This window comes from Anopheles arabiensis, chromosome 3, assembly GCF_016920715.1.
Source record: "Anopheles arabiensis isolate DONGOLA chromosome 3, AaraD3, whole genome shotgun sequence".
In the NCBI taxonomy this organism is placed as follows: Eukaryota; Metazoa; Arthropoda; class Insecta; order Diptera; family Culicidae; genus Anopheles; species Anopheles arabiensis.
In genome coordinates this window covers 3,902,182-3,929,920 of record NC_053518.1, presented here as the reverse complement: position 1 = coordinate 3,929,920, position 27,739 = coordinate 3,902,182, and the positions used below count along the sequence as shown (strand labels likewise).

At 50.0% G+C, this 27,739-nt stretch overlaps 1 protein-coding gene across 4 annotated transcripts in view; it reads left to right on the top strand.

Moving 5' to 3' along the window:
• The first annotated feature begins 3,000 nt into the window (after positions 1 to 3,000).
• The window catches only part of LOC120901508 (gremlin-1-like), a 30,301-nt gene continuing 5,562 nt past the window's right edge, over positions 3,001 to 27,739 (top strand). Inside the window, exons 1-2 of one of the 4 annotated variants that reach the window (XM_040309515.1) lie at positions 3,001 to 3,140; positions 6,635 to 7,796. The gene's annotated coding sequence lies outside the window, so the exon portion shown is untranslated. Of the gene's footprint in view, positions 3,141 to 5,104; positions 5,189 to 5,592; positions 5,797 to 6,634; positions 7,797 to 27,739 lie in introns of those variants that run through there. The other 3 variants (XM_040309514.1, XM_040309513.1, XM_040309512.1) reach the window with 3 other exon arrangements.

Below are 27,739 nucleotides of genomic sequence, written 5' to 3'. Positions count from 1 at the left end.
TTGCGGAGATACGAGCAAGAGAATGTATTTCTTATCTATTTTAATGAATATTACAATGCGATGAAGAGTAAATAACATTTCTATATGGAATACTATCCAAGCATGCAGGCAGCTAATGTCAAAGCACAAACTGTCACGCTGCATTTAATGTACCAGCTTGTACGCGATGCGCAGTTGCTGAATTTTCAACGCCATTTTTACTGTCCAAAAAGTTAAGCAAAAAGCACGCGTTGAATGTCGTACAGTATCAATTATTTTTTATGTTCTATACAAACATTTATCGAAATGAACAAAGATTATAATGAAAAAGCTCGTTTCAGACCGAAACTCGACAATTTCCGTTCAAGGCCATTGCCAATTTGACATCTGTCAAAGAAGTGCTCCGGTGAAAAAAGTGCATATATTTTATGGAAGTTTAGTTTTGAATCTATGTGTAACGCAGCCGTTACAAGCGTTACTTGCATGATTTACAAGAAACTCTTGATGTGTGCAGTAAGTTCAATGTATTTTCATTTGTTTTCAACATGTATGCTTCAGTTATCTTGGTAAATGAGATGTGGAATGAAAATAAAATTTAATTAAGAATTAATTTTGCTGCGATGAAGATGTTTTAAATCTGCCCAAACAAAATTATGTAATGATACCGTTTGTGATTGATACCGCTTAACTTTTGACCTGAAAAAGCTTATTCATACGCGTCTAGGAACTCGATGACTCAAGCACACGCCAAAAGAGGGCACCCTCGGGAAAGTACTTTTCGACCGAACCGGACCGTGATGTCTGCCACCCACCAATTCGATACCATTGCGCGATTCGCGATCGCAACCGGCTTTCCAAAGTCGCCCCGCAGAGACAAATAGAAGGGAGGGCCGGAAGGGAGCTGCTAAAAAAGAAACGGGACCAAGAGAGCAGGTCTGCTCTGGTGTGCAGAGGCTGTTTAACGCGCGTTGTTACCTTTAGCGGGTAAAGTGGTTGGCTATTTCCTTCCTTTAAATTTCATTCATAAAATCCCATCCACACGGGGAACTTCATTCACGCCGTTGCGTCCGCCGGCATCCCCTCGCGCACGGTCCCGCGCACTTGGGGCCCGTACGGCCCAAAAACGGCTCCAGTGTGAAGTGTTTTGTGGTCGTGCATAAATTCCCCCCAAGTACCCCCCCGCTCATCCTTCAAAACCCCTGTCTGCCCGCCACCAACCACTTCAATGAGGGGTTGTATTTCGTGGATTCTGCCGTGTGCCTTCCGTCACCAGGCAGGCGCGTGGGAAGGACATTTGCTTCGCCAGACAAATGACCGAGCGGAAAATAAAACAGTCCCATGCAAAATGGTCATATTTTACCGCATGGTTTACGCGCGAAAGCAGCAATAAACTAGTGTGTGCGCGTGCGCGTGCTACCTCGATCCACCTGGTCCGCAAAGCCCCGGCAGACAAGGGGCAGACAGTTTAGGCTAGATGGGTTCGGAGCTAGTTTTCTAGTTCATCGCAGCAATTTATGGGCGCATGGCTGGGTGGGGAAGCTTTGCAAGAAGAAAAAAAAACTGTCCTGTTTCTGTTAAAGTATATTTCGTGTTTGCTTATACGCCATTTGGGACTTCTTGGATCAGCTGATCGTCGTTCAAAAAGACGCTGATCAAGTTCAATTAGGCGCTCTTCACTTCACGCCTGCACTGTTCCAAATTTCTTCCGAAGGTGCCTTCGGGGCAGAGAGTTCACCTCTCGACAGTGCTGAGCGGATGGCGTAGGAAGCTTAATTCACAGTTTCCTTTCCGGCGAAGGTGTTAAAGCAGACTGAACGGGAGAAGCTGGGGTGTTCGGAATACAAACGCCATAAAGCAAACGCAGCAGGCACAGATGAAATATGGAACTATCTAACTACAGGGCGCAATAGTAACATTGTAACAGTGCGAGCAGAGCTTCAGGGCCTGTAACGACGTAATGGCCGCTGCCGTTACAGCCGGATGAAGCGCAGTAGCAGTGCTCGCAGGGGGTGGCAGCGGGGGTGCCGCTCATCTCGCTTCCTTTGGCCGTTGGCAGAGGTTGGGCCGGAGGTTTGTTGTATGCGGCCTACAAATCCATGCCCACGTGGTGCTGTTGATCGTGCATTGACAGGTTGAACACGTGGCGAAGCAGTTCGCATGCGCATTTCGGTTGCTTTAGCGCCATCTTTTTGTGCTTTATTTAATGTTGCGAAGATCTCCTAAAACCAACTTCAGTTAATATGTTTATACAGTCAAACAAGCTAACACAAACCAGGCAACAACTCTGCTCCACAGACACACAGCTTCTCCATCGTCACGCCGCGTTAAGTGAACAATTGTGGCGTACTCATGCGCATATTGTGTCAACGGCGTCAAACAACGGCGCATCCCAATGCACCCAGAATCCGCAGCGCCTATCCGCAAAATAAAGAAACCGTGCTGATGCTGCTGCCCGTCTCTCCAACCCAGACATTCACCGGGCCCAGCGTACGGCGTCGATTATCGTACGCGTGCGGAGGTTTAGCTTTAAGGGCGTCTTTTTTTTGTTCGAGCAGCACCCCGTGAATGTCGTCGCCAGCAAATCGACAGACTGGCAGGTTTGTTGGAGATTGGATGGGATTAAATCAAAGCGTTGCTGCTGCTGCTTCATTGAATAATTCCCAACATCCGCCCGACCCGCCGTTCGTGCGCGCGCTCTCGCTCGTCTGCGTACAAACGAGCATAGAACATTGGTGTGTGCCGATGGGTGCCAGGGTGGGGTGTGTAGCTTGTGCCGGGCAATGCTCGTCCGTGTGATGCAAGAGACAATTCGCCGTCGCCAAATGGAGTGGATTTGTTGTTTGTTTGTTTTTACAACGGTCCATTCAAAAACTGTGAAGATGAGTTTTCGGCAAGTTCACATCTAGTAGGCCCGCGAATTACTGTCATTTGGTTGACATCGTCGCGTTGACAGTAGTAGTGGAAGAGAGCAGGAAGAAAAACAACCCACGAACATCTCTGCACCATTCCCCGTTCGTTTTCCTTGTCCAGCGTCGTCAATCAACGGTGAAACCGCAGGTCGGTAGAAAAGTTTATGTGGCTTTCCGCCTCCCTTGCGCGTCCAAAAAAACCGCAACCCGGTGGCCCGGCGCAGCCTGCGCCCCAGAAGACACCCGTGAAAGGTGAGGGAAGGATGGAAGGAGCGGACAGGTGGGGGTGATCAAGATTTTATGTATCTGCGAGCAAATGAATGCAAATGCAACGTGGAAAGGAAGGCAAAGAGCACCTTGTATCCCGGCATAGTGGGACCTGCGGGGTGAACATTCCTCCCCCCAATCCGCCCGATCGTGGCGTGATATTTAAACGAACTGACAAAGACACCGCACACCGGTTGTGCGCTTGCACCGAGCACATGGGGAGTCATCGTCGCCATCGTTCGTTCGTCTTTCGGTTGTGTCCTGTCATCAGTCTTGCGGACTTGTACGGTGGGCCGGTTGTTGTGGTTGCTGTTCTAGTGTGTTTGCTCTTTTCTGTTACAATCTCAGGCCACAATCAATCCACCCTCGAGAGTGGACAACAAGAAGGAGGAAGTGGGGGGAGGTTCTCGACTGCGCGGGCCCCCGGCGGCGGTTGCTCCCGGGGAATGTAGATTAATGGTGATTTGATTTAATAATCTCCCCGGGGCTGGGCCCGCTCCAGACTGACACCCAGACAAGGGCGTCTGTGGCGCTGGGTGGGTGATTCGTCTTTTTGTTGTTGTTGTTGTTGTTGTTGCCGTGCTGTGATTGTGTGCGTTTCTTCTTCTGATCATGCTCGAGAACCTCTTTTTGCGCGGCGGTGCTTTGCGCAATGTCCTTTTCGACGCTCGTTGCGCAAAGGCCGTGTACGGAGTGTGCTAATCGATTGCAGGCGATTTGCCGCTAAGCTTCCGCGGTCGGCTGCTCGGAAGCTCGGTGGGGGGGGGGGGGAGGGGGGGAAAGGGATAATGGTGACAAAGATTGAAGTGTTTTCGTTTATCGTTTGGCCCTCGGCTGGTTCGGGGCGATCGGTGGATAAGATTATGCAAATGCTAAAATGATAAGCAGCGCGGTGTGGAAGTGTGTGTGTGTATGGGTGGGTGGGCTGGAGCACGCTGGCACGTTTGAGATACGAGGCGTCTCCATTAATGGGTGAGGAGTTATGGCAAAATAGTTGAATTTGAAAGAGAAAAAGTCTTTTATTAAGGGGAAAATATTAACCAATTTTGTATTAAGTTGTGTGTAATTAAAATGCTCTAAAGAGTCCTATATTTAGAGCAATGAAACATGTTTGAAAATAACGATAAGAAATGGTGCTAAAAGCGATAATGACCAGGTGCATGTTTAAGTATTGCAAAATAATTTCCTATAATTATCGATTGGATACACTTTGTGGGCAAAGAACTTAAACCTTGTTACAGTGGGTCTATGTTTAGTCTATGGAACCATATTTGAAATGAAACTATGCTAGAACGATAACGAAAGAGCACGGTAAAATAATGAAAAGCTTGTCCCAAGAAACACGGTTAATTTTCGCTTCCATACGGCTTTGGTGATAAGTATTCGACTTCGGTGCGAGTAATCGGGTTCAATGACTTTTGCGTCTTTGATATAATCGATAAACGAACAAAGGTTAGGTTAGTTACAAGGCGAGTAAAAGGAACATTATGCTCTAATTATCGAAAGCATAACACTTCTAGCTGATAAGCTTCCCTAGGTGCAACGTTCGATCGTATCCATGCACACGAACTACTCATGACGATCGATTGGAACGTAGCAACAATGGACGTTTTGTCGAAAGGAGGTGTTAGAAAATGTATGTAGCGCAGAGGACCATGAAATAAAAGGCGCACTGTAAAAGTCCCTCCCCGATAAGCCGAATTAGTATCGCCTTCCGTTTGATGTAACGCACTAATTCATCCGCACACAGCATCCGTCAAACGAGAGAAGCATAGAACGAGAACCCGCGGTAGCTCGGATCCGGTAGAAAGAGAGGCAAAAGGCGGCAAACGCTTCGGCTCGATCTCGGGCCGGTTCGTGCAACCGTTCGAACGATCTCGGACACTGGGATAAATGCGGTTGGAATGGTATAAAATGGTGTGATAGCAACTGTCGGGTCGGTCTGTTACGAAAGTTTGTTGAAGAAGGTGTTTGTAGATTTTCCTTTACAGTCTGTAAAGTTTATTAAAATATTCAGCTAATTGGATACATTTGTAAGTACAACAAATTTTGATTAATAAATGAGGAGTTTAGGATAAAATGAAGTAAAAAATATCATGTTAAGGAGCAGAAGTATTGGGAATGTTTAGCACACATTTTCATTGAGGATGAATTAAAATAAGAACAGTATCTAGACATTTTTGTTTGTAAAAATTGGATGAAAGTATTTGTTTTAAATTTGCATTTATTTTAATGACTAATTTGGCGGTTTAAAATTTATCAAACATTTGCCTTGAATTTACGATTCCTCTTGATGTAAAACACTTAAAAATTAAAAAAAAAGCAACTGAAACATAATGTAATAGCATGTAACAGCATCCAAAACGTAGCAGCACAAGAACGAAAACCCACCACCGCACCACCACTTCACGCAGTTCACGACAGTGTTTTGAAAACAGCCCGACCAGCCTGGCGGTTACAAGCGTCTCGCGTTCGTTCATTTCATTCATTGCTGGTTTACCTCTCGAGCCGTGCGGACGTGTCTGGTGGTTGTCGCTCGTCGTCGTAGGTTTGTGGTCCCGGTTTCGGTGTTGTGCCAAACAGTTTTTACGCTTACGCTCAGCGGGTTGTTAGCTTGCAACAGCGTTTCGTTTCGGTTTCGGTAAGATTGAACAACGGTCGGGGGAAAATCCCACACACTTTCCCCCGTGGCGTACGGGGTCTCTCTTGCTCTAGCGGAGCGGTTTAGTATTATTATTTTTGTGTATTAGAAAAAAAACACAAGAAGACCAGATAAAACTGGCCACAAAACAGTCGCACGGATGGAATCATCTGTTGAGGTTGATAAAGCAGGCAAAGGGGAAGCGTGAAAATCAGTGTGTGCATGTGTCTGGGGTTGGTTCTCGTAGCACTGTGTTTGTTATTTTTCCCACTGGCCGGGTTTGTTTTGCTTTCCGGTGTTTGGACAGTCTCGATATGCGTTGATGCTGCGTTTCGGGCGGGATGGGTGCAGGAGGTTGGGATTGTCGCGTCGATCAAGCGGGCCGCTACCAGTGATTGACGTTATTTTGATTAGAATGATTGCACCCAGAACCCAGAAGCAGCAGCACTAGAGAGGGTGCGTTGCATTTGCAAAAAATGGGAACACAAGGGGGACTTAATAAAAATTGCATTGAGGAAGGTTAGGTGTGTTGGGCGTTAGGGAAGCGGGTTAGAAATGGGCGGTTTTTGATGCCAAATGACGGTCGAAAATAGCTTCCAAACATCCCACAACGGTACTGCTTACTAGGGAAGTCGTGAGACTTCCGAATTGCCAACTCCGCTCGCGATCGTGTGCATGTATTGGACATGTGGACATGCTTTATCTGTTTGGGGGCAGCTTCGGAACAAAGCAGCTTGCTCGAACACCCGTTTGCATCCCGAGGGGTGTCATTTTTTAAGCATACATCTAGAGGAGTCAACGAAAGCTAATACTCTGTTGTTGTTTTGTCTCATTTCAGATACTGCAGTCCCGCGTGTGTGAGTCTGTGTAATTACTCTGTCGTGCTTTAAAAAAACAAGAACAAGTGCTCCCACAAATGGTGCCAAGATAGAAATGGTGATGGTGCTTCCGCTTTCACTGCACTGCATTTCCCAAAAGGAGTGCCTAGCGTTCAATTATTAACAAAAAAAAAATGAAGTGAATATCGCCCAAAGTCGCCAAAATACTCTGGTGCGTTGCGCGGCCGGCTCGCGTGTTGGAGGGCACAACGTGCTCGCTTGTTCATCGCCCCGTGTCTCTGTGTGTGTATGTGTGCGTTTGTGTAATTGTTCTGTGTGCTTAAAATTCTAAACAATTGCTCCACCCCGCGCGTCCGCTTATCACGGTCAGTCACGGAAAACCGGATCGCACATTCCGGTAGCATTGCTGCTGGCGCCAACTTCCGTCCATATTTCCGAACCGAACCGGAGAGAGCGCAGTTTTATTAGGCGCCCCCGGGAGGCCGTTTGATGATTTATATCGCACAGCAATATAAATAAACCCGCCCGACCCGACTAACCGTAACCCGACCCGCTCAAGAAGGTCCGGAGAAAAAAGAGACAGGGAGAGGGGCAGAGTGTTTGTGTGCGTGTTTTAGTGGCGAAACTTTTCTCTCTCGGCGTAAAGAAAAAAAAACATAATTGCAAACATAACAGTCGTTGATCCAGGGAGCAGTGAGAATCCTGTGCTCTCGATCGATCTAGCGTGGTTCTGTCGTTCTCTGTGTGCAGAAAGTTCTTTACCCCATCTCGAGTCTAGCATCCCAGTCTCCAGAGTGAAAACGGACGTCTTACTCTTCGTCCCTAATCGACCCCCCACCACCCACCCAAAAGCGCATCGCGTTGAAACGTCACGCCAGAGCGTTGTGCGCGCCGCTTTTTCCCACGTTGACGCCATCCGAGAGTGATGCAATTGTGGTGCTGAATTGTGGTGCTTTGCCCATCCCCGTACGTTGTCCAACTGGCAGCAGCAGCAGCAGCAGCATCCTACTCACCCAGCTAGAAATATTTCCAACCCCGTCGGCCGCAACGCCGCAACACACGGTCGGCAGACACGAACGCGCGTGGGGCGGCGATCACGGTTTTTTGCGAGACTTTATCATCATCGCTTAGTGTGGTGCCCCGTTGAACGGAACGTTCAAGGTAAGTCAAGGAAGCAACGGGGGGGAGGGGGGTTTGCAATAGTAGTAGTTTGCGGTAGGTAGTAGTAGCAGCTTGAGATAGTGGTGTTGCAATTGCAGTAAAAGCGAAGAAAATGAGCGCTTTTTTCCCATGCGCCGGAAAGAGGGTGAATCATGGAGGAAGTATTTGCTCCGCCGAAGGGGCCAAACGGGGGCAACTGGGAGGGGGGGGGACTAATCGTGCGATTAACACGTTCGAGGATGGAAGTTTTTTTTTGTGTTGCCTTCTATTTTGATTTAATCTCCGCTCTCGCACGTTGTGCGCCCGGTATGACGTGTTAATTAGGCGAAATTGTTTCTGTGCGCGAACAGTATCATTAGCAGTGCGATTAAAGCTCGAACGTTTTGGGACAAGATCGCCTGAACAACACAATAACAACAAAAATGCAAAAAATGGAATTGAAATCACAATTAATGTCTGATGCGATGGTTTTGTAACAAAAATCTCTAATTCGGGTCAACCCTCTTTTTCTGTCACCCCATAAACGGACGATGGAAAATATTTGTGTTTTTCCACCCCACAACGTAGTGGGTGTGTCTGTGTGTGTGTGTGCGTGGGAGTTTAATGTCTCCCTCGATCGTGTATTGACTTTTGGTTGCGTTTCGTAACATGCATTGCGCTCTCACTGTGATCGATCTGCGGATGAAATAATGTTCAACTGCATACACAAATCGATACGATGATGCTTAATACGGACAGCAACATCGGCGTCTCGGTACGACACAATAAACCATTAATCATAGTAACGCTTCCCTCCCTGTCTGTCTCTGTGTGTTTGTGTGTGTGTTTGTGTTTCATCGTCGCACGGTAATAGCATTAGCGCCGGAACCCGCTTCCCGATGATAATTTCTTCCGGTGGGCCGAAACGTCACCATCATCATCATCCCCAAGAGGGTGTGGGATCGTGGGAGGCAGAAAGTGTCTGAAATGTCGCGTCACACAAACACACACACACACACAAGCAGGGCCCACGACAGACCGACCGGTCTTGAGACGGTCGGTTGGGCGAAAAAAAGAGCGATCATCATTCAACAACCTGCGCCGGGAAGACGGATCTCAATGATACACATTAGAACCGCTACGGCGGCGGCGACTGCGGCTGCTCTCTGCCAGTGGATTGGTTTCTCGAGTGGAGGCCTGGCCTGGCAGTAGCGCCATCGACGCCAGCCAGACCAATCCACCGTTGCCGGGGTAGTGCAATCGGACCGTCTCGCTAGACGCACTCGACAGCGCCAGCAGGACCCGTCCGCACAGCGCGAGTGAGAGTTCGCCGTTTTGTTCGCTTGCTTTCTGTTTGCGAGTTAATCGGTTTTCTTCTGCTACTCATAACCCGCGACTGGTGTTTTTTTGTTGTTATTATTTGCTGCTGGTCTGAGGTTGATCGAACGCTTCCCATTTGATGGATGAGATGTAGTTTTATGGAGGTAGATGCTTTTTGCCACTACTCCAGAGAGTTGCCCTCCCCCCCACAGCCAGCGCCGACAAAAGGGTGTGGTGTGGCCGTGCATAAGAAATTAAGTAATATCGCGTAAAGATTTGTTCAGCAAATTACGATCGCCTGCCCGAAAACATTGCTTGAATTGCTTCCAATAAATCTAGTTCCGTTTCATTCCATTCTTCAGATTCCGCGCGGGTTTAGTAATCGGGTTTAGAACAAACAATTCTTCCCATAAATGGTGCCCCTTTTTAGTGTCGTTCTTGGACCTTATCCATCGAAAACTATTTCAGTTTGGCACATACGGTAACTGTTACTATTTATATTAATAGCAACACAGAGTGGTGGTGAATACACAATGCAATGTGATTTCACCGCTCTGGAATGGATCGCGAATTGTGACCGACGTCCTGGCACCATGTTTAGCATTTTCTAGCGACGCACACCACGTACGGCGAGAGCCAAACCGGCTAGAACGAGGGCTTTATTTTATCAGTCAACAAAAATGCCTTAACTGCTTTATCATAATATCACTTCCTTTTTTTCTCACACACGATGGCAAGAACATTCTTTTATCATCTACTCCACCGAGACAAAGAAAGGCTGGGGGAGACGAATGGGGCGGGAAAGTGGGAACATATTCAAGGTCCTTATCGCGATAACAAATATTATTATTCAAAAGGGAAGACACACGAAGAAACACCAACAAAAAAAGACCCCGCACACACACACAGGCTTCTCACTAAACCATATTGACTTGGTCCATGCGGAGGTGATGCTGCTGTTGCTGTTGGTGGTGGCAGTGCACCGGACCAATATGTGTCCTCGGGGTTGGGAAAATAAAATTGCAATAAAAATCCCTCTTCCTCGCATTATGTGTGCCTCTGTGTGTGAACGCAAAACAAATGCACCCAGAGTGTGATCTTAAAATTATACGATCGAAACGACACTTTACCACCCCTGCAGCAGCTAGCTCCATTGGCTGTGACGCCGTGACGCCCAGCGTGTGCAAGGATTTTTGTGCCGGAAAGACACGGCAGACACGGGACGGTGGGGGAGAAAGAAGGGAGTTAGGAAGGTGTTGTTTTTCTTGGCGGATGTTCGGGTGGTGATAGTGGTGGGAAAAACTAACGACAAACGACCAAAGTTAGGTCGGTGCGCTCGAGCAGAAGAACCTTGAAAACCCCCTGGAGCGCTCCACCGCGCGCCAAACCATTTTGTGGAAGCGTTGTTTTTGTTCGTGTGTGTGTGTTTGTTTCTAGCGTTTGGAAAGCGATTTTCTTAGTAAGCGTAGTTTGTGTGCTGTAGTTTGTTCCCGAGAAGGTATACCAGTCTTTTGAAGGACATGCTACGTACAGCGTGAAGCTGGTTTTTTGCTTGGTCGGAAGCATGTGTTCAGTCTTTTTCAGACTCAAACTGATCCTGACTTTGTGCGAGATTGAACTTCATCTCTAGGAGGACGCTGTTTGTTACCATGCAACACCCCATCATTCTTCAACAGCTCAGAAGCGCTTTCCATCTCGATCGGTCACTCTCAGCATCCTTCCAGCTTCCCATCATTGACATTGACGAGCTTCTGATGGGGCAACCGAAATCACTGCCGACACCGTCTAGACTGGAAGCGAAAAGCGCGTCAGCTGATCGGTTTGCACTTGCCACCACCAACTCACACGTAAGCGAGCCCGAGCGAGCTGCAATTATACCATGCTTGACCAGCGTCGCTTTTAAGGCGCTTCCCAAGCATGATTTATGGCCCTTCGGGTGCGCTATGGTTGGCTATGGACTGGAATCCATCGAATGATTGGTGGCTTCCAGTGCATACACACACATACACATACACACAGAGTAAAGCATGCAATCCTTTTCGCCCGTTCGGTATGATAAATTACAAATTACTCGAACCGCTGCCAGCAAAACAATGCAATCCGTCATCGCCACTGCCCTGGCAAGCGGATGTTTGAAAGAAAGTCCGGAAGGGGATGGAAAAGTTTTGCACAAAAAAAAAAATATAGAAGTTCCATTGGCATAGAACTAGCGGCACCACGTCCATCCGTTGTCGGCTCGTTGTTTGTATTTGTGTGTGTGATTTGACGGTCCGTAAAGGAACCTGAGCTACCTTTTTGCTGGCCATTTTCCGCCCTCCATCCCACAAACGCTCATCGGCAGACCTAAGATTAAAGGCAATCCGTAATTAATCCGCACGCCTTTGGGTGAGGACCACGGCCACGGTTTTTGCGGTTTGTGCGACTCATCACGCGCATGACGGCTCATCGGGTGGGTTTTGCGCCCGTTCCTTGCTTTTTTTTTTGTTTGTCATGGGCCCATGTGCGCCAGTGCTTGCGAGTTTCACCACGGGGAACTTCCGGACACCTGGGGACGCTGCGCATTGCTTTGAGTGATTTTTCCCGGGGGTGTTAAATTGCATCTCGGAGGAGCAGCAGCAGCAGCAGCAAAGGCAACAACAATCGAAGGCGATCTGTCAATGAATGGCGTACAAACGTACACGGGCGAATCGTAGGTTGCCTGGTTCGGCCACGCTCAGCCACGCTCTGCGGTTGCCGGATAAGGTGTTTAATTATCCATTAAAGTAGTACCCCCGCTTGGCGAGGTGGGGGGGGGGTAAAGGGTGCTGTCTCGAGGGAGAGGAGGCGTTTCGGTGTGTGCCGAGGTAATTTGAGCCGAGTGCGAAATCGGATGCAATCAAACCTACATCGGCGATGGCGTCGCCGTGTCATTAGCATTGGTGTGGTGGCCCGCACCGATTTCACGCCGAGTCGGTGGCCTATTTCAATCCGTGTGTGTGTGTGTGTGCGAGTTGCCCAACGCGTGGTGCAGTGAAGCTGTAGCAGTTGCACTTTGGAGCAATCTGCTGCGTCTGCTTATGGTAAGGAGTTGATCGTAAGATAGCTCACTTTGGGGACGAGGGCTTGGGATGAGTCCAGGCTTTTTTTGGCCCGAACCGGTAGATTGGAGCGTGCCTTGGGGCCATTGTTTTTGATTTCGATGTAGATAGGCTCACTAAGCGCGGTGACCTTGAGTGTATCCTACATTGTGCTGGAAGATATCGCTTACTTGTAGTTAAATTTGTAACTTTATTTTCGACTCCAAATGTTATTTTGTGAGCGCCTCAAGTCTTACATCTCAAGAGCTTTTCTGTTCTATCCCGTTCCCCAAACGAACCTGATCGATCGGGTATTGAATGCTACGCTGTGTCCAAACGCACGCTGCTCTCCCCATGCTGTGTGTGTGTGTCATAAATAATGGCATTTTATTTCCTGTGGTAGCACACAGTTGCCACAGTTTGGCACGGAAGCGGCTGATCGCGCAATCCCAGACCAGCAGATGGTAGCAAAAACTCGAGAGAAACCCCCCTTTCAGCTCTTCCAATTCCATCGGAAACCTTGAACTACATCCTCATCCAGAAGTTGGCCGGCGTCGCCAATAGTTGGTCTAATTTAAAATTTTATGACCCTTGGTTCCTACCCCCCCCCCCACGGGGAGGTTCTGGTTTTGCTAATGAGTGTACGAGCACTTGTCTTGTGTTTGGAGCAGCAGGGGAGAACAAGTGCATGGACTAGTGCATTCGACAAGCGTCAATCGATTTCGGTGCAAAAAGTCTCTCGCTTCTGTAAGCCGAACAAATGGCATCGAAATGTACACCGGGCGGACAACTCAGAGCAAGTGCCCCATGCCGGCAAAGATGATGTCGCTCGCGCAGATGTATCGTTTATGGTGCCACTTACCTCGCGGCGGTGCCAGCCAGCGAGCCAGTCGTTAATTGGATTTGGAGGATTTAGTACGACAAGGAATTAGTTCGGGTACGGGGTTGGCAAATTGAGTTGTTTCGATCGTACGGGAAGATCGTGGGCTTCGGGATATTGCCACGTTCGGGTGGATTAACACCCTTCCTCCGGCATTAGGCACACTTTTACGCGGTGGGACATTAATGTAGAAGACAATAAAGATACACGAATTTGGCACGGTTGACTCCTTTCGCAAGCTTCATAAATCTTTACTGCCGTGGCCGCCGTCGCCACCAAGTCTTTGCATCAAATCGGTCGAACGTTGATTTATTGGACGACGAGACATTTGGAAGGGGAGGACTGCTGTTCCCGGTTGTCCAAACCCCACCCCCTCCAAATCATGTATCGAGCGCGACAGGGTGTTTTATTGCAAACCTTACCCACATCTCACTTCTCGAAAAGTGTGATGTGTTTGTTTACACCGTCACATTAAGAGCGTTGAAAGGGTGTTGTTAGTGGCATAATATTGACAGATCATAATTGAGCCAATTATCCCTTCCAGGAGCACCTTGGACAGTGGACGGTCTGGGGTGGGTGATATTCTAAATTGACCTCTGGTGTTTACATTGCATTCTGCTGGAGCTGGACTGGAGCGGGCTTGGCAATCTTTGGCGTCATGGCACGCACGAGCCGCCCGATGTTTGTTGTTCAGCGCCCGTGTTCGTGCGGGCTAGTTCGTACATTAATGGGATTGACGATTTATTTTGCTGATTAATATCCCGGGACAGTGGTCGATCAGTTTTGGCAGCTACTTTTAGGAGCGCGCAGCAACGAAAACGATTCACCTGTCCGTACCAATGACGCACGCAACCGTCTGGCGGTTCCTTACCGGTCATTTCGGGAAGCTTTGCTAGAAATGAGGCATGTGTAAGAAATGGAGGCAAACAACGTCGTGTGACGTGTGCCAGAGAATTGTTTTAATGTTATGTATGCCCCTGGTTGGGCCCTGGAATGGAATCTTGAGCGATATGAATAGATGGGCCCGCGCTTACGTGGGAAGATCCTGCATGATCTGCGATCCGTGCAGTGGGCCGTAAATTTGAGCTCCAATCGATCAATCGTTCATCACAACCAAACGCCAACCAATTAGCGTTTCCCGCGCCTTGAAGGTAACGGTTGAGCTGTGAGCTCCAGAAAAAGGTGTTTCCTCACCTGCGTGCGTACGATAAGGTCCAGAAATAGTCCAACAATGAACCGCGAGGGAAGGGTAGTTATTTATAGGTCAAATCCCGTACGTTGCCCATACCCCAAACCAGTCTCTCTCAATGCTAAAGGTGATGAAAAACAGCCCCAATCGCGGGTCACGTCACGCGCATCTGCTTACGCCAAGCAAAGGTATGCGAGGAATGTGCCTCTATGAATGAGTTTTCCAGCCGCCGGAAGGTGTCTGCGTGTACGCTGTTTGCGTCTTGCGGAAACCCCGCGTCGTAGAAAGGTTCAATGAAACATTGCACACGCCCTGTACACACAAACAAGCGCGCTCGCAGCATCGGGATCGGAACGGAAGTGCAACGTGCTGCTGCACCCTCGGGGCCAGGTGACATGTTCCTGTGGCGTTTGCTGGTGCAACAAAGTAACTGACATTGGCCATCCCAACCCATCTGCGGCTGCGTTTTGCCTGTGCCGAATCGCAGCAGCAAGAAAAAGGTATTTTGATTTATACTGCCAGCTCGCGCATCGTGTGCGTATCGGTCTGTGTGTATGTGTGTGTGTTTGGCATTCATTCCCGCCCCAGAACAAACACACGAATCGACGACGCATTTGCACTATTGTTGCACTATTATTAAAATTCCATAAAAGATAATTGAGATAAATTGCGACGCGGAGTGAAACAGCGGCGGCGGTGGCGGTGGCGGCCCGCGGGTTAATGTTGCACATGTTCGCGGCCTGTTCGCACATTAGCACCACTGTCGTCCCATGGTGGATCCGCCATTTTTCCTAACACCTTCGTCCTTCCCTGTTATTGTTGAAGGGCACCAGCAGCAGCGCGCCTTGTCCGTGTCGCGTAAAGTCGGCGGAATGGATCCCGGTGCGAAATGAATGGCTGTGATTGATAGTATGGGGCCTGTTTTGTTACGTTTCCGTATGCAAATGGGAAATGAGCTGGTGGGCAAGGGGAGTGTTTTTGCTGCCGCGCTGGCAGTGTTGGCAATCTGCTCTAATATGTTTCTAATTAAAATGGAACGGACAAATTGCGAAAGGTTCACCAGCACCCCCCCCCCCCTTTCCACGAGACTGAAGAAACCGACCGATGGAAGGTAATAGCAATCGGAAAGCATTCCTGAAACGATGGACACAACGGAAACTCAGCTGACACTGGGTGCGAGTGTGTGTGTGTGTGTGGGATGGTATTCCCGTTCCTCTCTCGGCCAAGTGAGTGGTTTATTTTGGCAGCTTCCGTTAATGGAACGCGATCTTGAGTTGAGAGGGGTAAGGGGGAGAGGAGAGTTCATCAAACCGGTCATTGCGACAGCTTTGGTGTGCTTTATGGTGGAAGGAAGTTGTAAAAGCCGAGCAGAATGTTGTTCTAATGGTTTTGTGGTGTGCGTCGTTTGTGGTAGGAAGTAGTGCTCGATCTGTCTGGGAACAAACACGATCGACAGCTTTCGAAGAGGTCGATGACGTCAGTAAACAGTTTGTTGGTTTTAATTGGACTTTTGCAGTGGCGTTGGAAGACGGTCGCCATAGTGCAGCAGGTAAGCGTTCGGAGCTGCTACGCAAGAGGACGTGCGATCGAATCTCTGCCGACTTGGACGGAAAATGGATAAAAGTTAATAGCTCACCACGGCTCTTTTGACCCACTTTCTTCGTACTTCGTGGTGCCTGGTTTACTTACTATACATACACCTGCCTTTATTATTATTGCATCAATATTTAGAAGCCAACGCCATGTGGCGCAGTCTCCAGCCCGGGGTTAATTGCATCGCAAATGTAATTATAGACAATCAGAGGATCAGTTTTCTATCCGCATGCGAGACTTGCCACTTCCCTCTCCCTTGCGGGGGATACCTGTGTACACAAGGCGGTGTTGGCACGAATTTGAAAGTTTGCAAAACCTTGTAGTAATGGCGCCACCTCCACCACCAGTCACACACAGCTCAGCAACGCTCGTAATAATCAACAACAGGCAAAACCCGGTAACAAATGGCAAACCCTTTGGCGATCGATAAAATAATACCGAGCTCTCTCATACATCTAGTCGAAATGCAGCGCGCTCCTATCATGCGTGACATTTTCGTGTGTTTGTGTGTGTGTGTGTATTTCGGGATGCCGCCGACGTGCCCTTTTTCCTTTTTCGGGGGGAAGTCCAGCCAAGCTGTGCCGCAAGAGAGGGCAGCCGCCGATGCGTAACCTCCGCACGCGCGCGCTCGCGTACGCACACACGGTGTAGCGACACAAGCACGGCCCGGCCGGATTTAGACTGACGACGGCGACGACGACGGAGAAGTTAATCGCCGTTTGGCGCCCTTTGACAGTGCCGGGACAGTGCCGTTAAAGGGCAAACCCGGTGCCGGTGGCGTCCAATTGCGTGCGTGTGTGTTGTGCTTGTTCGGTTTGACATTTTCTCTAAAACCTCAACTGCCGGCTCCCCCCCCAAAAAAAAAGCAGCAACCCAACACACCAAGATACCAATTTTCCGCCAACCAACCGGTGCATGGATCATTGTCCTCGTCTTTACGTTTGCTTTCCTTTGCCGTCTGGCGCAGTCGTGGCCAAAAACAGTGGCGCTTAAATGCCTTTGCAATTCCATGTTTGCATTCGCGCGCTGCATCCTTTGCGGGATGATTCCAGCAGCCGTGGGAGAGGAGTGTGGAAGCAAAAACAGCCTCGACAAGTGAAAAGAACAGACAGCGGGAGAGGGAGGGAGCAAACAAAGAAAAAGAGAGGTAGTTGCATGTAATAATTTTTCACCAAGCGGTGCGGTGCGATCGATGATGATGATGATGTTGATGTGCAGCACGGCGCATCTGGCGCGACGACGGTCCCTGCCTGCCCGGCAGCGTAGCAAAGCAGGTTGAGGCAGGGTTGCTTCTGGTGGCGCTTAACAAGTTGTTTCTGATTACACACACACACACACACACATACACACGCACAAAGATGCACACAGCTGCCAGCTTCCCGGTTTCACCCCGTTTAATAATTCCCGATCCTGTTACGTCGCCGCGGGTTCACTTTCTCACGCAAAACCCCAAATGGAAAAGGACGCGTGGATGATGATGATAGCGTTGATGATCATGATGATGCGTGGTCGTCGATCCTTGCCTCTCTTCCGGGTCTCCTCCCTTCCTCTCGGTGTCCGCCGAATCAGGTTCGGCCTGACGCCAGTGGCTCAAGTAAGGTTTCCATATCCTCTCTCGATCGCTTCGAACGGTCGACGTCGTCGTCGTCGGTGTCGTCGCCAGAAGCGGGCGCCACAACTGGCGCTACACACACGCACGTACGGAGCAACCCGATGCGTATATTCTTCTCGGTTCCTTCTCACCGTCTTTCAGCTCCCAGAGCACAGAATCCTTTGCCGATGAAGCTGACAGACAGAGATCTTCTCTCCGTGCGGGTTTTTTTTCATATTATGTTGACGGAGAGCAGTTTCGCTCGATCGAGTCGATCGAGCAGCCGCGCTCTCGGAGGTTTCCGGGCGGGGTGGCCGGGGTGCGATTTTTCAATTCGAATTTTTGGCCCACTGCCGGCGATCGCGACTGCGAAGGAAAATACGGCAAACGAAAGCAGGACGGAGTTGGCGGAGCGTGCGTGCGTGCGAGCGAGCGCGCGCCTGCTTTCCTCCCCGCATCATGGCGCTTAGCGCTGGCGTCTTCGTTGTCGTCGGCGGTGGTGGCGGCGTCAGTGTACGCGAGACGGCAGAGGAGCGCCGGGGGACAGATCATCATCGTCGTCAAACGATAGATAGGAAGCTGCGGCGAGGTGCGCGTCCCAAACGATGATGAGGCGCGCACTGCCACACGCTTCCTTTCCCAACTTCCCCGTTGGTGCGCCCGACCGTGTGTCTGACAAACGATCGGCGGAGCCGGCCTTCCCCTCCCCTCCACTCCTCCTCCACCCCCTCCTGGTACGAACGATGATCACGGCGTCCGCCCGGTGCTGCGCGGTTGTTGCGCTAAAGATTTAAGGTTAACTGACAAATAAGATAGCGACAGGCGGGCAGTTTTACGTTTGGCGCCATGGCGAGGGATGGAAGAGAAGGGGAGAGAGAGAGAGAGCGCGTTATGGGGTGGGATTGGGACGCGTGAACGTGCAGGGATCGACGATCATGAACCTCACGATCTGTGGCGCGCGCGCTCGCAGTTGTGTGAGTGTTTTGATCTCTTCTCGTGTGCTCTGTGTGTCTCCTCGACTTCTGCCACCGGCGATCACGGCGTAGCGAAAAATGAGAAGAACGAGAAGCGGGGAAAAAAAAAACAAAAAATAATGCTATAAGGAAGGGGGCGAGAGGGGGGAAAGTACGGGGATGGGGTGGGACACTGTGGCACCCTCTCGATGCCATACCCTGACCCCAGCAGTTGCTCAGCGGCTGCGAAGGGAACGAAAAGAAGGGAATCTTAACGTGACTTGCTCTGGCGACGACCACAACGACGACCGGCGACGACAACAAGCCGCAACTCGGGTGTAAAGGGGGGGAGGGGTGCTATGTCGGCGGCAGCTCGAGCATGCGCCGTGCCTTCTCTTACTTGTGTGTGTGTATATATTTACGAGCATGATATCAGAAATTAATTTTTCATTTTCGATACAATTATTTGCTGTTGGTCTTAGCATGTGTGTGTGTGTATGTGCATACATAAACCGTATGGAAATATCGGGATGCGGAAATCAAGTGCCCTTAGGGCTCGAGTGGCGTTTTGCGGTCGCGTTAGTGTTACGCCAATGCCGGCCGGCATTTCACGACGCTGGCGATGAAAACAAATCCACGGCTGGCACGGATGCAACGGCGAGATGATCTTTCAGATTGAGAAAGGCACGTGGGGACAGCGATCTGACAGAGTCGATCTGACAATCGAAGTTGGTGGGAGATTTTTGGAAAAAAGTAGATATGTCATACGATATCAAAACTTATTCTGAAATATTTGTATGGCACAAAGACATTCCTTGCCGTGTTTGAAGCCCGTATTGGAAGTTCACAAAAGAGCGTCCCTTAAATCGATACGAGTCCCCTTTTTTCGGAAGGTGTCAGGCATTTCTGTTTGTTTGCTAAGCCTCACCGGAATTCCACGATTTCGGCCACCTCTAAGCTTCCAGCAACAATAACAATCGGGAAACGCATCGTCCTGTCACGTTTCCCTCGTAAAGAGTTCAATCAGCAGCGTGCACAACAAACGATCAGTTCCGTACGTGTTACGAGCGAAGTTACCTGAGCTTCCGATCAGCAAGACACCGGAACCTTTACCCAATACCCTACGGGCGAACTGCCAACTGGAACGGCACAGGGATTAAGTGGCTGGCTGCGTGGGAATTTTGACACATTTTTCTCGACCGGACCAGGGCAGGTAGGAGTAGGCCTGCTTCTCGGAACTTGGAACCCATTTTTATGTGGATGATCCGTATCGGAATGCTGCCCCAGGGATGCTGTGAACGTACTTCCGGCCCATGTCCGGCGCGTTGGGAAGTAAGCAGGAGAACAAAGCCTCTCCTCACAAAGGCAATAAAGGAGCCGGGTGTCAGGGGGATTGAAGGGTTTTGTTTTCCTTTCAGACGTGCTTTAAGGCGGTGAGGTTTTTTTCTTCCTCCGAACCGAGTGTTCTTCATGGTAGCGAACGCATTGGAAAGCGTCGAGGTGTGTGTCCCAGACAGAAATGTTTTGAGAAAAAACAAACCACATGCATATGCCGCCGGTTATGATTGGACGTTATCTTGCTTCCCTCCATTTGGTGTGTAGATAAGTGATGGATTTTTAATTAAATGAAATGTAATTACCCAGCGATACAGAGAGAGAGAGCGAGCCGGCTTTGGAGTCCGCGCCACCTACATTCACGCCAGCACGCGATGCCATACAGCGCCCGCTAATGGTTTCGTTGGCGGCAGGATTAGAGTTTGAGTAGGTTTTTTTTCTCCTCCAAAACGTTAAAGCGAGCAATGTCGCTCCGGGCCGAGACGATAAGCCTGGCGACGGAAAGGTGGTCGTAATCGAAAGTGCGGCAGCTCCGGCGATCCGGTCAGCTCGGCAAATGTCCAGAAGTCGCCGATCAGCTGATCTCATACACACCTCGGAGAGCGACCTGTTTCGTTGCGCACTGCGTTACACCGTTTGTGTGTTTGTTTATGCCTGAGGTCGATTTCGGGGGTTATTTTTTACCCTTCTGCTGGTTGCCCCGACCTAAAGTAAACGATTTCACCGTGCTCCGTGCTACTGCTTGCGCGTAAATAAAAGCGAGCGTCTCGCCGAAACCCATCACGACGTCCTGTTGATCGGTTTGCACTAGAATGTGGGGATCATAAAATGATCCGCGCGGGAATAACAACTACCCAACCATCCGGGACCAGAGGGGTGCCACAACACGGTCACACAGCCACATTTATTGGGTGACGCTATTTTCGAACGATCTCTGCCGCGAAGAGTCCTTCTGTTAAAACTGGATTAATCCGTACCGTCGTCGTAGTTGAGAAGTTCGGGCGACGCCGAGAAGCTGTCTCAGAGATGAGATCCTCGGATTATCCTACCACACTGCAGTGATATTGGCCGGATCTTGTTGGCGCAGTTTGCACGCCGAGTTGATAATTATAGTTCACGGCTTGCATCTCCCAGAGGTACGACCCAGTATGCGACGGATGCCGTACGCCTGGTTGCCGTAATGTTTAGGGTTTTGTTTTCTCTTTACCGCCTTCTGGTATGTATCGCGGTTAGTGCAACATGGAGGAATGCAACTCGCAAGCGAGCGAGTGGCACATTGCGAGCCATAAAACGGGTGTCGTCAAGTGATGCAGCTATTTCGGTATGGCGTCGGGGCGCCACAATTTAAATTGACAATGTGTCAGTATTTAAATAGCTAAACTTCTGCTAGTAATAACCCGAGTGCGGCACAGATTGTGCTGTAAACGTCGACAAATGGGAAGTCGTTTGGTGTGTATTTTGCGTCCGTTATTACTAGAGATTTGTTGGAGTTTTGTTGAAGGGGGTTTCTGGAGTTCGCCTAGAGTACACAAACCTTTATGAAATTGTTGGAATAGCGCCCAGAAAACTTTCACCTTTGCATTCCGTCAGGTGTGTCGGACCAATTGTGGCCATAACCTCCATGCACTGATCATGTCGTACGATCGCTCTACCTCAATCTCGATCGCGTGGAATTCGAAGGATACAGTATCGATCGGCCCATTGCCACGGCAGCGATCATTGCATTGTTGTTTCCATTGTCTGCAGGTGTCATAAATCGATTTAAAAGAATGTCACATGGAAATTCATTTCTATCGATCTTTTTACTCCCTTTCGCGTGTCGCACCCTCCGGGGGAGGGGTGGAGGGCGCGCTGGTTGTTTGCTATCATTCAGCCCCAACACACGTTGCACCCCGGCACTGTGTTCGTGTCGTGCTGTCTGTACTTTATCAAGAATTCATCATTCGTGGTTGGCCTGTGGCACGATCGACACGGCACACCAGCGCCAGGGGTTTGCCTTTTTTTTTGTTCAGAGGTTTGGCGTGTCCAGGGAAGGGCAACTGCAACTAAAATGAAGGGGGTCCGGGGGACCTCTCAGCCCTCTCCCAAGCTCCCAAGCTCCCAAATGCTGCCAGGTTGCACACTTGGTGGCGACGGTAATTTGCAGTTGTCTCACCGATTGTTGGTGATTTATTGCGATTTGAATATTTGAAATCACGAACTGCTTTGATTTCCTGGAGCAATGGAGTTCCTCCCACCCCAGGCCGCCAATCTGCCTGACTGCAAGATAACGGCTCCGTTGTCACACCAAGTGACACACCAAACAGGGGCCCGCTGACGGTATCGGGTATCTCGAAAGTCCGTTGCTGGCAGGCGCGGGCACTACTCCACACAATGGTTCGCACCACACGTTTCAATCAAATCGGACCGTGCATAAATGTACATATATTCATTGCGATTGCTGGCCCCGTGAGCATCATCACCTTGCAAATGAGATGAACAGGGGGCACCTATTCTCACGATCAACAGGCACGCCACGGAAGATCCTTTCGACGGCGGCCTGTCCCAACAGACCTGTCAAGTGTCAACCCGCGCGCGGGGCAGATTAATGGCGTACTTAGTGGCGATAGAGATTTTGATACATAAAATTGAGCGATGTTACGTGTCGGTTGGTTGGTGTTAATTGTTTCGTTAGCGGAATGTCACCACCGGCTAGTAACGACAGCTTGACATGCGATCTTTGTTACGCGGAGTGGACGGAACTGTTGGAGTACGAGTACTTCCTCAACAGTGCACGCTCGCTTTTTTATATTAGCAATCAGTAATTAGAAACCATCAACAAGCCGAGACTCCTTTTAATCCTAGACGCAGACCGGTAAAGATCATATCGGATATTACTTCTTACGGCACAGTGTTTGAGATGGGAAGGATCGCTTTGATTGAAGCTAACAGGCCGCTTCAACAGATGCTCTCTTGCGCGCGTTCTCGAGCGGTGCACGTTTGAAGATTTATGGTACAGTAAACTGAAGTAAATTGATTACGCGAAGGTTAATTTAGCGTTGATGTGTGTATGTGTGCACAAGGGGGCTCTTGCAAGGCCTGGCTTTGGCGTAAAAAGGGTTCCGGCCGGCCGTCTAGACGCCGTCCGCCTGCCCGGAGTCGATGAGTTGTAATAATTTGCAATAAAGGAATGGATTTGTGGATAAAATTTATAATGCACCCAACCTTCCCCACGTTGACCGGTGGCGGTGCGGGAGTATTCAAGAAGTTTCATAAAGCGATCACCCCATACCATGCCACGCACGCCAAAACAGATCCATTACACGAAAACGGATGATGACAGCACGCCAGCAACAGCAACTCGCTGGGGCGATATGATGGCGCGCTTGGAGCGTTTCAGAGGTTTCGAAGGCATCGAAAGATGTTTGTTATGACGCAGACCGCAACGAATCGCATCCCCCGCCAAAGTGTGGAGCTGTGGACGGCGGGCCTGAAGGGGTGGCGTAAAATGTGAACGCTTTTCCAATCCATCAAATTATAGGTCATGACTCAAAATTGATTCTAGATCGGATTTTTATTTTTAGTATAACACTCCACTCCGGTTCGTTTCCTGAGCGGATTGACGTTCCCAGCGCGTTCGGTTCGGTCGTCTTCGTCACCGTGGTCGTGGTGGTGGTCGATCGAAACGTGACGTTCGATCGGTGGCAGATTAAGCTTCCACTGAGTGTGTGTGTGTGTGTGTGTGTATGGGGGTGGGTTGCGAGATGGGGCACAAGGTGCGCCATTAGAAAACAATAAATTTAGTTGAAATTTATGAGTCAGATAAAGTGTTGTGATGAGAGCCAAACGGGCATTAAAATCGGTGCCGGTTGATGATGGACTGGGTAGATGGATTTATCGTGCAAATTAAACTATTCATTGACTGAGTCACAGTTTAACGGGATAGATGGAGAGGAAATAAAGGAAATTGAGAGAGAAATAGATCAGAAGTATTAGCTGAATGGATTTTTCGGTGGAATGTTATATTTTTGAGAATAAAAGAAATTGGTGTTGGTTCCATGTCTGTAACAGTTTAAATCGATGGAGTTGTCCCGTCTTTAGAACTGGCCGAAAGGAACAATATGCTGTCATAATTCTGCACGTATAAACCTTTCCTCTACAAAACATCAGCAATTCTTCAAAGGCAATAGTAGAATCATAGTGGTCTAGGCACTTCCGCTGCGTCACCACACTCTTTTGGCAGCAAGCCGCCGCACAATACACACACACATACACACACTCATACAAAGTATCGGTAGAACCGGCAACGACCGATCTTCAGAAGCGAATAATGGTTTTACAATAGGCTCAACAGATTAAGATCTAGCCAAAGATCTATCGGCTAAACGGCGGTGCCCATATACGTCGCGCGTGATCCGCCTCTGGTTAGAGCGCTCTGGGGCCTCTGGGACGCTGGAAGACCCAAGCGGACACACGGCTTTACGACACACACGCACACGCCTCGCCTCCCACAATTGCCTGCTTGGACAGTGTTGGCAAGTGTGTCTAGTAATCTGTGCCGCGAAGCACCGGCAATTTGACCGAAATGGAGTGACAATCACTCTTGGCACGACTAAATCCTCCACCTCGTGGAACGCTTTGAGACATTCATTCTGAAGAAGACGCGCGCACAGGCACGGGCCGAAAAAAACGGCACCGATGCTGGGACACTCTCGTGGCAGTGGGTTGGATTGGTCAGCTTCCTGGAAATGGGAAGTTTCCACCAAAATTGGGCGTCCGATCCGATCCGGATGGTGGTGGGCAGTGAGACTCCATTTTGGACGCCGAGAGCCTGGTGGTAGGGGACCGTAATTAAGCGCTGTGCCCGGTGGTGGTTGGCGGTTGGAAGATGCGCACAACGGCGGTCGACAGATTCGATTGCGTACGACGATAAGAGAGATCCGTACGGATCAGTTTACGGGAGGAAAGTCCGATTTGCTGGACCAGCAATGGGAGCATGGGGGTATGGGGCGCGCATGGTGAATACAATTATGGTGCTGGCGGGCGAATACTGGTTTGACGCACGGAAGAGTTCTGCAAAGGGCCCGAAACGGCGCGCTCGCACTTTAATGCATCCAGCTTTCGAAGTTCCCCGTTCCATTTGGGACGACAACCGATTGGACGGCTGACGACGGAGGCCCGACGGAAGCAGCAGCTGCGGACATTCGGGACAGCCCGTTAACATGGCTCCAGCATTTTTGCCGGCGCCAGTCCAGATCCGAAACGGCGACCACCAATCAGACGGCGCGGGCTGAGATATTTGTGGCCTCGGTCTCGACTTTGCCGTGGCGTCCGATTTCGAATGTCTCAATATTTTACCTTTACGGTGGAGACTTCGGCGATCGTATCAGCGGGTCGTTTGTGGCGCACCGCATTTGGCTGATGGAACGGGCTCGGGTCGTTCAGTTTTAATGCCACTGATAGTGGCGTGGTGGCTTGCGTTGACCCCATGGGGGAAGCCGTGCATCTCTGGTGGGAATAGTGTGGTATGCGCGACGTTCTGATGGGGGGATGCTTTCAAAGCGTTTAGGAGAATATGCATTGGCCAAATGGATTCTAACTGCTTTGGAGAAAACAGAGCTTGCGGGGATAGCAAGGAGTCGAGTCATCCATTTTTGAAGTTAGGTACAAGTACCTCACAAAATCTGTGTTTTCTTCCATCTCTCTGTCTCTCTCTCTCTCTTTATTTCTCTCTGTCTGTCTCTCTCTATCTGCTTCTCACTAACCAAGAGATGACTTCAGTAAAGGTCTGCGCGTGACTACGAGGTCCAATGTCCAAAATCCTCCGGGCGGGTTGTCCGGCAAAAATCGTTTGTTAGTCAGCGTTTTATGGCTGATTAAAAATGCGACGCTCGCCATTAGATTAATGGTGTCGCATTTCACCATTTTGGCACAGCCACACACAAGAGGGAGAAGGAACTGGGGGCGCGTAGGGGGTCGATGGACGCCTCGATCTTGTGAAGGAAAGCAGGCTCTTCCGCCGCGCAAGATGCGAAGGTGTGGCATACACACCTCTAGATACATATAGATGTATTTTTATACTCCGAAACCTCCGATTCGCGCGGCCCGATGGCACCCAAACCACTCGGCTGGTGACTAATAAGGCTCGACGGTGTGCTAGTGTCTGAGCTTAGGTTTCGCGTGTCGGGACCTTGCCTTCGTGGGACCATCATCGCAGCAGCAACATCATCATCTCCGTTGGCAGAGGCACCCTTGACGGGAGTCGTTCTCGTGGGAGTGTGTGTGTGTGTTAGTCGAAGGTTGGCTGCGACGCCGCGGGTTTGGACACTAGAGGTGACAATTTTCACAGCATGTAAGTGTGTAGCGATTCCGAGTTGTAGAACGTGGACGCAAAGGCAATGAATGAAGTCGCAAAATGTGTCTTTCGCGCAGGCGAACCACACGGCAAGATAACGAACCGATGGAGGGACGTCGGCGTGTGCCGGGATTAGAGCGCAAATGGTTGTTGTTGTTAAAGTTTACGATTAACGTATTAGCTAGCGCTACGGTTGACAACTCTATTAAGCGACAGGGCGTTGGAAGGTTGGAATAGATAAACCTGTGCAGATGAAGATGAAGGAAGCGAGCTCACGAGACATGTCAACCGAATTTCACTCTCCAAGGCAGGCAAGAAACGTCGCAGAAAGGCTTTTAGCGTTTTCCGCTTTACTTGATCGGTGACCGGAAACTGTGCGTCGCCGCAGCAATCATTCACCGCGAGCTCGTTGATGTGAATCGCAAACATCAATTTCGTGTCAAGAGTGTGCCGCTCGAGCGCAAACGTTTATGAAATCATTCGCATCAGGCCTGGGAGCGAGCGAGCGCGCGCGTAACGCTCGGTTAAGATCGCTCATGAATGGGTGCTCCTCCGCAGCTTGAACCAAAATCGCTCTGTATGCCTGTGTGTGTACCATCTGCCGCAATTGTCCCCGCGGGGTCGTCAGGCCGGGCACACTTATCTTTTCTGACGGACGCGTGTGCCAAAAGCGGGCACGGGAAAGGTGTAACAGCCAGAGCGAGGTTCGTTGGGGCCGTTTTTGCCGTTGTTGTTGTTTTAATTCCATGTTGACATCACACGCGGCGGTGGCGGCAATCCCCCCTGCTTGTTCCGTTGTCCATTGCGCGCGCATACACACACGCACTCGGCCGGCTCTTTACGGCGACACACCGACGCGAAGTACACGCCGTCGTGGCCCCGGGCACGTGGGTACGATCTGGCGCGCGCGCTCGCGCTCGTTCGCTCGCAGGGAGTTTAAGAAAGTGTGCCCATACCCCCGCGAAAACAAAGCGAAAAGTACGGGAAATAAATATACCAAAAGTGATAGAGAGGGTGGGAGGAGGAAGGAAGGAAGAGGGGGGAACGAAAACGGGGTGAACGGGATTTCGGTTTTAAATGGATGAATCGCGTATCTCGTGCGGGTCGTCGCGTACGCGACCGGAGGCCCCCGGATGCGCAACGAGCGGCCCACGCAGCCCCGCACAAACACACACACCCAAACACACACTAGGGAGAGCATTTAGTTTTTACGACTTGTGGCCGATTTGTTGGGCTGATTTCTCGCGTGCCGACGACGGTAAGTTCCGATCGGACGCGATCGCACGCAATCACGCAATAAGGGAACTGTCGCAACACATACTCTCGTGGTAGTAACAGAAGTAGAAGTAGTAATAGAGGCGACCAATAGAAAGGGACAGAAGAATGGGGGGAGGGAAGCTCCATCACTTCATTCATAGTGTGTGGTGTGGCGTATTTTCCAGGCTTTCATTCATGAAAAATCCCGTCCGCCTCTGGTCGAAACGTCGCGCTTGATGTGCGCCCCGGGTAAGACCCGCATACGCAAGCATATCGTATGCGCCGTTGCACCAATGTGTATGTGTGTGTGTGTGGAGGCATTACAGCAGCCGGGGGAGAAGTGGAGTGCAGAAGATGCCACAGCCCACGAGAGGAGCCGAGGAAAGAAAAAGTTTGTGGCGCCGGTCTCAAGTGTCTCGGGCCTCGCGCCAGTTCGGATCGCGCATTAGGTGGGAA